Source organism: Schistocerca piceifrons, chromosome 8 (genome assembly GCF_021461385.2).
Source record: "Schistocerca piceifrons isolate TAMUIC-IGC-003096 chromosome 8, iqSchPice1.1, whole genome shotgun sequence".
Lineage (NCBI taxonomy): Eukaryota > Metazoa > Arthropoda > Insecta > Orthoptera > Acrididae > Schistocerca > Schistocerca piceifrons.
In genome coordinates, this window is record NC_060145.1 from 110,202,226 (window position 1) to 110,218,107 (window position 15,882).

At 43.4% G+C, this 15,882-nt stretch overlaps 1 protein-coding gene and 1 pseudogene across 1 annotated transcript in view; both read right to left on the minus strand.

Annotated features, from left to right (window-relative positions):
• Nucleotides 1-15,882, minus strand: part of LOC124711196 (mitogen-activated protein kinase-binding protein 1) — a 378,080-nt gene that overhangs the window by 230,971 nt on the left and 131,227 nt on the right. The window lies entirely within an intron of this gene.
• LOC124712867 lies at nucleotides 4,131-4,248 on the minus strand (annotated as a pseudogene).

Sequence of the window (15,882 nt, forward strand, 5' to 3'; positions counted from 1 at the left end):
TTTTTTGCAATTTGTGTTTTTAGCGAAACTTAAAACTGAATGGTCGAACACTGACTTGAAGCGCCGTACCTGAAAAGACCCGAGTCTTATTGTAAGCACTCCGATAGCCACCTCATGTTATGCCATGTCTCTGTAAACTATAATTTGTGCTGTTGAAACTATCGTGTGACAATGCATACACTCTTTCAAGGAATTTCTTGAATTACTTTCTTGTGAGAAGGAGTAATTGTGTCCATAACTGCAACGCTATTAGGAAACAACCACCCTTATTAACACCGCCTTAGTTAGGAAGGGAGGGAGGGAATGTGCCTTACCAAAATCTTTGATAAGTCACCTAATAAGGCGTGCTGGTCCCCGGAACGAATCTGCCCGGCGGATTAGTGTCCGAGGTCAGGTGTGCCGGCCAGTCTGTGGATGGTTTTTAAGGCAGTTTTCCATCTGCTTCGGCGAATAGGGGCTGGTTCCCCTTATTCCGCCTCAGTTACACTATGCCTGCGATTGCTGCGCAAACACTTTCTCGGCGTACGCGTACACCACAATTACTCTACCACACAAACAAAGGGGTTACACTCGTCTGGTGTGAGACGTTCCCGGAGGAGTCAACTGGGGGTCGTACCGCACAATAACCCTGGGTTTGGTGTGGGGCGGCGGTGGGGTGAGTGGACTGCTGTAGACTGTTGTGGGGCTGTGTACCGTCATTTCTAGGTCCCCAGTTCCATACAATACAATACCTAATGACAAGAAATGCGTGAGATGTTGTAAAGCTAATTCTGAAACTAAGATCAAATATTCTCGTGAAATATTATTTCGTAGGAGAATTTATACTTCGAAGTTTTAGCTTCTGTTGTGGAAAAGAATTACGTACTGACAAATGTCAGGAATCGATTTTTTTCACTGTTACACAATCTCGTCGACGAACGATCAGGATGCTGCAATATTAAAACATTATTTACGTCAGATAGCGTACAATGGTTCGTTATGTCATTACGATGTGTCGTATTACTGACCAATGCAACTGTAAACTAAATTAGCTTTACTTTCCTGGTCGTTTGTGAACATGAAAAGACGAACCAATAAATAATAGTGATGCTCGCTCCAACTACTTCAACAGCTCTGTCTCCTCCAAGACAGCCATCCGCTGAGGTGAAAATCAACAGAAACAGCCAATCAAATGGCTCTGAGCACCATCGGACTTAACATCTTAGGTCATCAGTCCCCTAGAACTTAGAACTAATTAAACCTAACTAACCTCGGCCGCGGTGGCCGATGTCCTTAGGTTAGTTAGGTTTAAGTAGTTTTAAGTTCTAGGGGACTTATGACCTAAGATGTTGAGTCCCATAGTGCTCAGAGCCATTTGAACCATTTTGAACCTAACTAACCTAAGGACATCACACACATCCATGCCCGAAGCAGGATTCGAACCTGCGACCGTTGTGGTCGCACGGTTCCAAACTGACGCGCCTAGAACCGTTCGGCTACACCGGCCAGCGAAACAGCCAATCCTCAGAAAAAACGCGACAAGCGCTACAAGACCGGCGACGTCCATTCCAGTTACACGGTCGTTCTTCCGACGGTACTCTAATTCACTACGCTAGAAAGAGCGAGAGCGAAGGAACGTAATTAGCTTTTCTATGCCTTAGCGTAGCAGATCGCAGATCTTGCTGCTCCCCCTCCTCAACATACCTTGCCACATTTCCTGAGATAAGCAACAAATGCTAAACACACGTAGAAAACTTTAAAATCACTGTCAAATATCTGTGGGCTGGTTTGTCCAAAATTAAAAAATAAAGTAGGTGAGACAAACAGGTGTCATCTCTCATTTGCTGTATACGTTTTCGGGCATCTTTCAAACGCGTGTTAATGTTTCTCCGAACTATTTTATTAATCGTACACTGCCTAGTGACGCATGTTTATCTCTAGCAGCATGAGAATGCACCAAAATGCAGTGTCTGCGGCGCCACACTCACGGCGCACTATGTTTCGGCGTCATGTATTTCGTATTGAGATAGGAGGGAAGAGGGACTTACCCAACGACGAAGCAACAGCAAGAAAAAATGTTGAATTTTGTGTTGCACCCGGACTCCCGCCCAGTTTAACTGGACGAAGGTTTTAATGTGTTTCAGGCTGGCTGGCTTATCCTATTAGATCTGCGATCAACCAGTCGTCTGAAAGCCATCCACTGTTTTATTAAAACTATTAACGTATGACTACGGCATGAATAGATGTAATAGGGATTGTATGTGAAATTTTTTATGACTGCGACTGTAGTTCTGCGGCATTTGCTTTCCGCTTTAACGACAGTACCTCGAGCTTCAGAAAGGGCGCTGATGTCCACGCTGCTTAGCGCCCAATTATTCTCAGTTTATCCATCCATCCATCAATCCGTCAAGACTGTGCCACTACTCCGCTATCATCATTGTATGTCTCGTGATATATCGTGCAGGGATCGTAAGAGTAAGATAAGAGACCAGGGCGTGTGCGAAGGCATTTATACTGTCATTATTCCCTTTGATAAATACGCGAATGGAATAGGGCAGATAGAAGTATCCCCCGCCATGCATTGTACAGTGGCTCACGGAGTATATATGAAGATGCGAGCAGGATTATTTGGTTGTTCCGACGTATTTCAGTCCAAAACAAATAAATATTGGGGCGCAGACCGGGAGGGAAGAGAAATACTGGGTTCCTACAGAGGCGTCCAGCACTTCCACTTCCGTTTATCAATTTCCAATTTGAATACTAGTACCACACGTGTTATCACCATTCATTAGAAAATGATGTGGTTGTCTGTTCCTCTTACAAGGTCGACGAACTATCGGAACAAGATAACGGCAGATAAGCGTGCTTAGCGAAGTTTGCCTTTTATCTTGGCTGTGTGACAACTGCGTGATAAGGGTTTGAAAGTTACTTCACCAAAACGAGAAACAGTTACGTCACCGAAAAGTAGGTTTTCGGCGAAGCTTAAGAAAACAGTGAGGAAACAAGTATTCATCAGGATTCCATACATAAAGCGGCCACCCCAAAATTTAAAAACAGATCAAGATACACAAGCAAAATTCCTGATAAGGAGCGGGCAATACTGAGGTGTTTTATTATTTATAGAAGTATTACTGTTACGGAGTTTTTGTGGAGCAATGTACTTTAATGGTATTTGATATCTGTTGCAAAAATAAAGTGATTTAACGCTTTCTAATTTCAGCAGTGGAGCTTTACGCAAACGAAAAATCGTCAAGACAAGGTGAAGTTTACCACATCAACATATTTTCGTCTTCCTCCATTGCTACGTAAACATCGTAATCAGAGTCAACGTCACATCTATACATAAGAGATGAACGAAAGGAATACAGCATTATGGTCTGGGTGAAGTACTAATATATGTGATTTGCCGTTGTTTTCCTCTGTCCTGTTAACGCAGTGTCTAGCATGAATCTGTGCCGTGTGGCTGACTTGTGCTTATGCCGTGTAATCCATGTGTGTGGTGTTACGGATGATTATGGAATGAAAAGTGGTGATGAAAGTGCAGAATTGACACAATATGCGAAAGTTTGGGTGTAATTCAGTCACGGCGAAAGGTGAGTTTTAATTTTAAAAAGCCATCGCATCCGGCCCAACTATCAAACTAGCGCGCGTTTAGGTACGGAGGGAGATGAACATAATATTTGGCTTTAACTGTGTAGTACCAGTGCCTATGCCTTTACGTTTGGCCGGCCGGAGGGGCCGTGCGGTTCTAGGCGCTACAGTCTGGAGCCGAGCGACCGCTACGATCGCAGGTTCGAATCCTGCCTCGGGCATGGATGTGTGTGATGTCCTTAGGTTAGTTAGGTTTAATTAGTTCTAAGTTCTAGGCGACTGATGACCTCAGCAGTTAAATCGCATAGTGCTCAGAGCCATTTGAACCTTTACTTCAGCTGACTTTTACTGTGAAAAGTCTTAGAACGAGTATTAATAATTGCTATATCAATGTATTCGTTTTCCCCCTCCGACCGCCTTATCATCCTCAGATGAGGATAGGGAGGGCGTGTGGTCAGCACACCGCTCTCCCGGTCGTTATGATGGTTTTCTTTGACAGAGTCGCTGCCATTCGAGTAGCTCCTCAACTGGCATCACGAGGCTGAGTGCACACCGCAAAATGGCAACAGTGCATGGCAGCCCGGATGGTCACCCATCCAAGTGCCGGCCATGCCCGATAGCGCTTAACTGCGGTGATCTGACGGGAACCGGTGTCTCCACTGCGGCAAGGCCGTTGCTGAAAATATGTTAGATATGAGATAATGTGTGCATGCATTTCTAGTGTACATCCTTGAACAAACGAACAAATCGGAAGATAACGTAACAAAACAGAAATTGCGGAAATAACTGAAGCCACAGGAATTTCAAGAAAATTAGTGGTAGCTCATACTCCCTTTTTAACTTTCGCGTAGCATTCTCACATCCAAAAACAAATTTAAGTGTTTATTTTTTACGAGAGAGATTACCGATGGGCAGAACGCAGCTGGCTTGACGCTGTTGCGATCGCATGAACTGCGCCTCAGCGGCTACAGCTGTGCTCCTGAGCTCTTGCAAGCCACGTCTGCAGCGCACGTTGCCGACCTGGCGGCGCCGGCAAGTCTCTACTTCCTACGCGCACGCGAAGCGCAGCAGTCCACCGAAGGACACCGCGTCCTGGTCGCAGTGGCTTGCGCAAGGCGTCACTGGCTGACCCGTCGGGGCCACGAGAAGCTAGGAGTGTCTGCGAACTTGGCCGACGTCTCATTAACGGCTTACAAACTATTTCCACAGATGTCCCGCAGCGCTGTAAGTCGTCGGCTTCCTTTTGCTACCTCCGCACACAATATTTTGCTTTAGAACAAGGTGCCCTATAGAAAACCACTTCCAAACAGTCGAAAATTCAACGATAATAGGTTGCCAGGTCCAGAAATAGAAAAACTGAGTTCCGTGTTATATATTGCCGGCCAATTTGCTTTACGAGCCGGACTACCCATTTTACACAGAAATAGTGTGGGTATTTTTGAGTCGATTATTAACAAGCAGTTATACTCCTTTTTGTGAGATCAGCCTTAAATGAGCTTAAACTAAAAAAATAATAATGAGTAAACAGCCTTAAAATTTGGCATTACGATAGCAACTCTCAGTGCTGAAACTTCTTCCTAAGATAATCATATTTCAAAATAAACTAAAACTTCTTCGTTTTACAAAATAAACAATAAGGTCTGTCGCTCACTCATAATACGAAAGCTGTCGCGTGCGGTTTTTGTAACTATTATTTGGTTTCAGGTGAAGCCCATTTCACCAGTTACAATTATTGCACATAATGATAGAAACAGGACACTGGTCTGATTCCATTACAAAATAAGATAACTAAACAAGATAAGAAGCCAAAAAAATGCATTAGTCTGACTGCATCAACACAATAAAAGCTTCCAATTATATACATACGTAATGAAACATTAGAGATATTCTGAAATTTTAAAGTACCCTTTTGCAAAGTTGGATGAAATGGCGTAGTGGGTGGGCAGCGGCTCATTGGCACTCCCTATTTTGTCTCGCTCACTCTGCGCGTAGAGACTTTGGGATGGTGCTTGATTAAGCTCGTACACCCTACGAAGAAAACATAGGACACAGACATAAGACGTAAGAGTATACCCTTATAGTGTATCTCCCTATTACTCATACCTCGTGTTTACATCATTAGGCTGGGACGGGCCATAGTTGTCCATTTTCTGCTATTAAAAAGCCTAAAACACCGGACAAAAAAATGGCTCTGAGCACTATGGGACTTAACTTCTGAGGTCATCAGTCCCCTAGAACTTAGAACTACTTAAACCTAACTAACCTAAGGACATCACACACACCCAGGCCCGAGGCAGGATTAGAACCTGCGACCGTACCGGTAGCGCGGTTCCAGACTGAAGCGCCTAGAACTGCACGGCCACACACGCCGGCAAAACACCGGACAGGCCAGACTTGAATGTCTCTGACCGGATACGACCGAAATGCCGGACACGACACCTGACAACTCTATCTCAGTATTTTTTTGGGAATGGTGCTAAGAGATTATGCTCGTGAGGAGGCAAAGCGTTACAGAAGAATATTACCGGAATTACAGGAGGCTGTCAGGACGAAGCTTTGCAGGAAATTGTCGAAGGAGGGTGCTTTTGCTCCACGACAATGCCCCATCTCAGTTCGCACAAGATACTCAGACACACTGCTTCTTTGGGGTATCAAAGTTTGCTTCACCCTCGTATTCTCCTGTCACGGCACCCAATGACTTCTTCCTCTTTCCTCAGATGAATAAGCCTTTGCCTGGCACTTATTTCCAGAATGACAAGGAGCTGATTTTTGAGGTGAAGCTTTTCTTGAAAAACCAAAATCCATACTTCACGACCAAGGTCTTAGATATATTATCAATCGTTGGGAAAAACATGTCACACTGCAGTGTGAATACCGTCTATATAAAAAGAAAGAGAAAAACCGACGCGCCATGAAGTGACTAGCCAAATGGGATGGAAATCGGAAAACGTGATTTACATGTGCAGACGAAAGTCAATAACGCGATGGTCCAACTCTGGCCCTTACGCAATTAAGTTATTCGGCTCGGTATTGATCTGGAGTTGTCAGATGTCCTCCTGGGACAAATTCTGTCCAACTGACGCGTTAGATTTTCAAAATTCCCGAGATCGTTAGAGGGGCCCTGCCCACATTGTTCCAAATGTTCTTAGTTGGTAAGTGATCCGGCAACCTTACTGGCCAAAGTAGTTGGGAAGCACCGTCTGAGGGCGGGCTTTATCATGCAGAAATTTAAACCCAGGTTGCCTTGCCACGAACATCAACAAAACGGGGCGTAGACTATCGTCGACGTGCCGTTGCGCTGTAACGGTGCCGCGAACGACAATGACAGATCTCATGCTATAAAAAGAATAGCACCCCAGGCCGCCACTCCTGATTACCAGGCAGTATGACGGGCGACAGTCTGGTTGGTATCCCACTGCAGTCCGAGGCTTCTCCACCCAAGTCTTCGCTCTGGAAGCTCACTGACTGGAGTAAAATTGTCTTCAGTGGTGAGTCCCGCTTCGAGCAGAGCCCCGATGGCCAGTGAGGACGTGTCTGGAGACGCTCCGGACAGCCGTGGGATACCAACCTGACTTTCACCCACCATACGGCCCAACAATCAGGAGTGATGGTCTGGAGTGTAGTATCATTTCATAGGACACACTGCTTTTCATCGGTGGCACCCTTCAAGCACAGCGGTACGTCAACGATATTCTACACCTCATTTTGTTGCCCTTCATAGTATGCCATCCTGAGCTTACTTTTCCTCAAGATAAAGCCCGCCCGCACACTGTGAGAGATTCTAGCGCTCGTCTTCGCGTTTGCCAAACCCTACCTTGGCCGGATCAATCACCAATTGAGGATGTTTGGAGCATTATGGGCAGGGCCCTCGAACCAGCTCGGGATTTTGACGATCCAACGCGCCATTGAGACAGAATTTGGCACGACGTCCCTCAGGAGAAAATACAACAACTCTATTAATCAGTAACAAGCCGAATAACTGCTCGCACAAGGGCCAGAAGTGGACCAACCCGTAACTGACTTGCTCAGTTTGTGAAGCTCTTTCTCGTTAATAAATGATCCATTTTTTCTGAAATTGCAGTCATCTGACTGTACATGTACACCACATCGCCGCGCGGGATTAGCCGAGAAGTCTAGGGCGCTGCAGTCATGGACTGTGCGGCTGATCCCGGCAGAGGTTCGAGTCCTCCCTCGGGCATGGGTGCGTGTTTGTCCTTAGGATAATTTAGGTTAAGTAGTGTGTAAGCTCAGGGACTGATGACCTTAGCAGTCAAGTCCCATAAGATTTCACACACATTTGACATTTGTACACCACATCCAGCCAGCGATTTCCGTCCCCTTGGGATAATTCCGTCATGATAATCGCTTTTCTTGTCGCAGAGTATTAGTAGAGGATCACCTTCATCACAAAGTTTGATAGCGATTGCTTAATTCTTGTAGGTGATAACAAAAACTTAATGGTTATCCTTTCTATACAAGAATAACGCCGCGAATAACTTCGTTCTCACAAGCCATGTAAAGCTGTTGTTTTTGTGATCTTCAGTCCAGAGATTGCTTTGATGCAGCTCTCCATGCTACTCTATCCTGTGCAAGGTTCTTCATCTCCCAGTACCTACTGCAACCTACATCCTTCTGAATCTGTTTAGTGTATTCATCTCTTGGTCTCCCTCTACGATTTTTACCCTCCACGCTGCCCTCCAATACTAAATTTGTGATCCCTTGATGCCTCAGAACATGCCCTACCAACCGATCCCTTCTTCTAGTCAAGCTGTGACACAAATTTCTCTTCTCTCCAATTCTATTCAATACCTCCTCATTAGTTATGTGATCTACCCATCTAATCTTCAACATTCTTCTGTAGCACCACATTTCGAAAGCTTCTATTCTCTTCTTGTCTGGTATTCTACTATTAATCGTCCATGTTCCACTCCCATACATGGCTACACTCGTTAGAAATACTTTCAGAAACGACTTCCTGACACTTAAATCTATATTCGATGTTAACAAATTTCTCTTCTTCAGAAACGCTTTCCTTCCCATTGCCAGTCTACATTTTACATCCTCTCTACTTCGACCATCATCAGTTATTTTGCTCCCCAAATAGCAAAACTCCTTTACTACTTTTAGTGTCTCATTTCCTAACCTAATTCCCTCAGCATCACCCGACTTAATTCGACTACATTTCATTATCCTCGTTTTGCTTTTGTTGATGTTCATCTTATACCTTCCTTTCAAGACACTGTCCATTCCGTTCTGCTGCTATTCCAGGTCCTTTGCTGTCTCTGACAGAATTACAATGTCATCGGCGAACCTCAAAGTTTTTATTTCTTAAGGCTACAACCCTGTCTCACTCCCTTCCCAACCAATGCTTCCCCTTCACGCCCCTTCATTCTTATAAATGCCATCTGGTTTCTGTACAATTTGTAAATAGCCTTTCGCTCCCTGTATTTTACCCCTGCCACCTTCAGAATTCGAAAGAGAGTATTCCTCTCAACATTGTCAAAAGCTTTCTCTAAGTCTGCAAATGCTAGGAACGTAGGTTTGTCTTTCCTTAATCTTTTTTCTAAGATAAGTCGTAGGGTCAGTATTGCCTCCCGTGTTCCAACATTTCTACGGAATCCAAACTGATCTTCCCCAAGGTCGGCTTCTACTAGTTTTTCCATTCGTCTGTAAAGAATTCGTGTTAGTATTTTGCAGCCGTGGCTTATTAAACTGATAGTTCGGTAATTTTCGCATCTGCCAACACCTGCTTTCTTTGGGATTGGAATTATTATATTCTTCTTGAAGTCTGAGGGTATTTCGCCTGTCTCATACATCGTGCTCACCAGATGGTAGAGTTTTGTTAGGCCTGGCTCTCCCAAAGCTGTCAGTAGTTCTAATGGAATGTTGTCTACTCCCGAGACCTTGTTTCGACTCGGGTCTTCAGTGCTCTGTCAAACTCTTCACGCAGTATCGTATCTCCTGTTTCATCTTAATCTACAATCTCTTCCATTTCTATAATATCTAACACCAGTGATTTCTGCATGGAAAATGATTTCCACGAGCCAGTCTGCCAGTACAGCGTTGTGTACTGTCCGGCTGTCTACTCCCCTTGGCTAGCCCACGGCGCCAGTTGGTCGCCGCGGCACAGCAGGTGCCTGAACGGCGGCAGCTGGCCAAGGCCCGGGCGTACATGCACAGGAAGCCACGCCGGTTGGGCAGGCGGCGCAGGCGCGAGGTACTGTTACATCAGCGCCGTGCAGTGACGTGACGTGACGCGGGAACACGCACAGCGTTGCCACCAGCCAGTGGGAACTTCGCTGTGCTCTCATCTCATCTGACAACGGACTGAGGAAAAAGCACGCTGGTGCCATAAAGTCAACACCCTGTTGACAATCTGAAGGAGAACTGCTTCTGCGAGTCCTCGTTCAACTAAGAGGTAGTGACTTAATCTTCAGTGGTGGTGTCAAACCTTGTGACTCGCACACGAAACGTCAGAACTTTTCATCATGGTCAGATCATGTGACATATTGGAGTATTAAATTAATTGGAGTATTAAACCGAATAAGTCATAACTACTTTATTTTTCCATACTGAACCGCCAAAGAAACTGGTATAGGCAGGCTTCTTCAAGTACAGAGATATGTAAAAAGGCCGAAAACGGCGCTGCGGTCGGCATCGCCTATATAAGACAACAAGTTTCGGAGCAGTTGTTAGATCGGTTACTGCTGCTGCAATGGCAGATTATTAAGATTTAAGTGAATTTCACCGTGGCGTTATAGTCACCGCACGAGCGATGGGACACAGCATCTCCGAGGTAGCGATGAAGTGGGGATTTCCCGTATGACCATTACACGATTGTACCATGAATATCAAGAATCCTGTAAAACATCAAATCTCCGACATCCCTGCGGCCGGAAAAAGATCCTGCAAGAACGGGACGAACGACGACTGAAGAGAATCGTTCGACGTGACAGAAATGCAACCCTTTCGCAAATTCCTTCAGATTTAAATGCTGCGCCGCCAAGTGTCAGAAGGCGAACCATTAAACGAAACATCATCGATATGGGCTTTTGGAGCCGAATGCCCACTCGTGTACCCTTGACCACTGCACGACACTAAGCTTAAAGCCTTGCCTGGGCCCGTCAAACCGACACTGGACTGCTGATGAATGGAAACATGTTGCCTCGTTTCAAATTGTATCGAAAGGACGGACGTGTCCGGGTATGGAGGCAACCTCATGAATCCATAGACCCTGCATGTAAGCAGGAGACTGCTCAAGCTGGTGGAGGCTCTGTAATGACGTGGGGCGGGTGCAGTTAGAGTGATATGGGACCCCTGATAGCGTCTAGATACGACTGTGACATGTGACATGTACGTAAGCATCATGCCTAAGCACCTGCATCCATGCATGTCCATTGTGCATTTCGACGACTTCGGCAATTCCAGCGGGACAATGCGACACCCCACACGTTCAGAACTGCTAAAGCGTGACTTCAGGAACACTCTTCTGAGTTTAAACACTTCTCCTGGCCTCCAAACTCCCCAGACATGAACATTACTGAGCATATCTGGGATGCGTTGCAACGTGCTGTTCAGAAGAGATCTCTCTCCCCCCCCCCCCCCGTACTCTTAGGATTTATGGGCGGCCTTGCAAGATTCATGGTTTCATCTGCCTCCAGCACTACTTCATACATTAGTCGAGTCCTTGGCAGTGGTGTTGCGGCACTTCTGCGTGCTCGCGGAGACCCTACATGATATTAGGCAGGTGTACCGGTTTCATTGGTTCTTCAATGTATAGCGGACCACCGGAGACCACGAGTCACTCATACCAAAACACCCTTAATATCTCCGAAAAACCTCAGAAATTTATCGGGTTCAAACTGTATAGTCACAGCGGATACCACGTAAAAATATGAACTCACTTCCATTAAATGATTGACATAAACAAACTAGTAACAGTTCTGTTATTCAGGAACACCAGCGCTACTGTGTGTAGATTAGGGTTGGGATCGCGGAGAGCGATATATCTAAATATAGATATATAATCGATTACGCGATATTTTTAAACAATATCTCGCAAGCCGATGTATTGCTCACATCGATATTCTGTGGCGATATAATCGGATAATATTATCATCATGTAACACACAATACTCTCTTCTTAATATTGAAATATTTACAACATAATAACTGCACCTCCAGTTTTTTATTTTGAAGTTTTTGGAAAAAATTTAACCGTTGTTAGTTGTGTATTTTCATAACCTTCCCTCACTCGAAAATAAGGTCGGCAGAAATAATGGAAATGTGGAACCTAAAAAAGAGAATGACTCTAGGCATTTATTATTATATATCTGATGAATTATCAATATATTTACAAAATATCAACCACTGGACAGTTAGGAGACAACTCATTCGCAATATGGAGAGAAATATCTCAACCTTGTCTAATCTTTATCAGATAGCTAGGAATTAATTATCTGTTACCATGACTTCAGTTCCAGCATCAATACTATTTTCAAGAGCTGGTGCTGTGATTTCTGTTCTAATAAGCAGATTAAAAGCAGAGAATAGGGCAGCAAATTAATTAATTTTAATTTCTTTAGAAAGTAAGTTGTGGAAATGATAATTTTTACATTTAAATTATCTGTACGTTGAGTGGTGTAGGCTATGTTTCCATACGCTGTAGTATAACCTTTTTATTTTTTCCTGAGATTTCTCTATTTACAAGTAAAATAATGTATAATTAAATTTGATTTATTGAATCATTAAATTAACTCATCACAATTATAAATAACTCGTGCAATCATAATTAACCTAAATTTTAAAAATAACATTTTGATGCCGATATATCACAATATCGATATTTTTCATTCGATTAACCATCGATGTAAATCTTTAGTGCGTCGATATTCTGTTATATAGAATACGATTCTATGTGGCAGGGAATTTTGGATTAGGATTAAGAAATGAAAGAGGGGAGAAACTTTTACAATTCTGCCAAAGAAATAAACTTTGCATTACAAATACCTTATTTAATCATCATCCAAGAAGAAGATATACTTGGAAAATGCCTGGTGACATTAACAGATATCAAATTGACTTCATATTAGTGAAGCAAAGATTTAAAAACCAAGTTACGGACAGCAGATAATATCCAGGCTGTGATGTGGAAAGTGACCACATACTCGTTATGATGACGACTGAACTAAAATTCAAGAACATTAAAAAAAAGAAGTACATGTAAATGGGATTTGACAAACCTGAAAAACGAAAATACACTGAAGCACTATCAACTAGAAACAGACAAGAAAACAAATACACAGGGCTGCAATGACATCCAAAGCAGCTGGGAAAAAATAAAAACTGGTATTTTAGAAGCAGCAGAAGAAGTAATAAGAAAAGAAAGGACAGAGAAAAGGAAGGAACGGATCACTAATGACCTACTAAATATGATGGAAGAAAGAAGGAAATTAAAAAATTCTGTGAAGAAGGAAGACCAAGAGAAATACAAGAGTCTGAAAAACAGAATCAACAGAGAGGCAAAACAAGCAAGAGAAAAATACCTTGATGATCTCTGTATTTCAGTTGAGGACAACATGAGCTAGGGAAATATCGACAAGGCCTATAAATGTGTGAGACATTGCTTTGGAGACAGAAGAAACAGGTGTAGGGCTGTGATGGATGAAAATAGCAATATGTTGGATGACGATGATGAAGTTGCAAGAAGATGGAAACAATATATAGGAAAAATGTACAGCGGACCAGACCTGTCTGAAAACATCATGGAACAGGAAACAGAAGTAGATGCACACAACATAGGTGAACCTATATTAAAGGAAGAGTTTGAACTAGCTCTGAAAAAATTGAAAAACAACAAATCGCCTGGTATAGACAATATCCCAGCCGAACTTCTGAAATCTGGAGGAGCAAAACTGAATCAGGAGTTGTATAATCTTGTTTTCAACATGTACGAGCAGGGTAAAATTCCTACTGACTTTGAGAAAAACATTATGATCCCCATTCCAAAAAAAGGCAAATGCTACAAGATGTGAAAATTATAGGACGCTCAGCCTAGTTACTCACGCCTCTAAAATATTAACCTCATTTATCCTAAAACGCATAGAACAAAAAGTCGAAGCTACACTCTCCGAAGACCAGTTTGGATTCCGGAAAGATAGAGGAACCAGAGAAGCAATATTTGCTCTAAAACTAATAATAGAGAAACGACTAGATAAGAACCTGAAAACATACACAGCTTTCGTAGATGTAGAGAAAGCCTTTGATAACGTTAAATGGGATAAGATGTTTGAGGTACTCAAAAAAGTAGGAATAGACCATAAAGATAGAAAAATGATATGGAACCTGTACAAAACCGAGACAGCAGTTATCCGTGGACGGACAAAACAAAAAGAGGTGCAGATACGGAAAGGTGTCCGACAAGGTTGCGCACTATCCCCTGTTATCTTTAACGTATACATTGAAGAGGCGCTGAAAAAAGTAAGGGAAAATTCACAGACAAGTGTAGTAATTCATGGCCAACGAATAGATATGATAAGATATGCCGATGATATAGCTGTCCTGGCTGAAAGTGAAGAAGATCTTGTAGTCCTACTGAATAGAATGGATAACGTTATGGGTGAAGAATATAATATGAGAATTAATAAAGCGAAAACAAAAGTAATGGCATGCGACAAAGAAGGTCAAGTGAAAGTCCAAGTTCATGTAGGCAGTGAACTGCTTGAACAAGTTGATAAATTTACTTATCTGGGCAGTAATATTACCAGGGATGGAAGGAGCAAGGCAGAAGTGAGAAGTAGAATAGCTCAAGCAAAGGCTGCTTTTAACAAGAAGAAAAACATATTAACGTCTAAGAGCATCAGCCTTGAAATCAGGAAAAGATTTTTGAAATCATATATGTGGAGTGTGGCATGCTATGGGTGTGAAACATGGACTCTCGGGACAGAGGAAGACCAGAAGCTAAATTCTTTTGAAATGTGGTGCTATAGACGCATGCTCAAAATAAAATGTATCGACAAGGTCACAAACGAAGTGGTTCTGGAAAGAGCAGGTGAGAAGAGAAGCTTCTGGAGTTTCATTGTTAAAAGAAGAGTGCAATTTACAGGCCATCTATTAAGACATAAAGGACTCCTGAACACAATCATAGAGGGATATGTCGAGGGAAAAAGACCAAGAGGAAGACCACGACTGAGGTACATGGATCAAATCGTGAAAGATGTGGGATGTAACACCTACAAAGAAATGAAGAGAAAAGCTGAAAGACGCACAGAATGGAGACAAGCTGCCATTGTAGCTGTTGCAAACCAATCCTTGGATTGACCACTACAGAAGAAGAAAGAATACGATATTTGAGGTTCCATCCCCAGTGTAGACGGCATATTGTACCGCATGATTATTTCCTGCTGAACATCTATGCATATCCCTACTGGCGAATCTTTACGGACTGGAACGATACCCACTAGCCTCAAATTAAGGGAAGCGGGTGGAAAAGGGGTATCTGAGGACGGTAGGGGTGGATGAGGAGGGGGAGGAGGAGGAGAGAGTGATGAGACTAGAATTGTGGGTACACCCAGGGCTCCGTATGACATACAATTTTTTATTTAGTGCAGAACAACTTGTATGTTGTTCAATTACGACTACTGGTGCGCTTCGCTGTCAACATTTCGAGAAGGTACATTCCCAGAGTTAACCAGTATATCGCTTCCTCCTAAGTATATATCAAGAAAACACCATGAGGATAAAAATAGTGACATTCGAGCTCACACGGAGGCTTATCTGCGACCAGCAAACAGTTGGCAACGCCGTCATTGCTCGCAGTACAGATTCGTCCTGCGATTTAGAAGATGATGCCGAGGTTATCTCGGGAATGCCATAATTGTATATTATAAGCACTAAGTAAAGCAGATAGGACTACTGAGTTGCGGAAAACGCTGGTACACGTCGGTGACAGCACATGAAGCGATTGCTCCTAGTTTCCAGCAGCGAGCAGGCCAGGCACGTGGTGGTATCATCTGGAGAACGTTTACACGATCTAAAATGGCATCGCTTGTACTTCCGACATTTCTTCCCCTTCCAGGCCAATAATATAGAGATCTGCTGGCTGATGACTTACATCCTGTTGTTAGCGTAAAGCAATGGTGTGGAGGTACGTATATTTAGTAAGACAAATCACTGTAAGTGGGGGTTCGCCTGTGGAAATGTTTCTTGATATGAAAAATCTCGAACTGCACTGTGGTTTGGAATCGGTGTTTAACTGTCAGTCCCCATATAACTGGCTGGGAAGTCAGTTCAGCGTTGAGAAGAAGGCATACC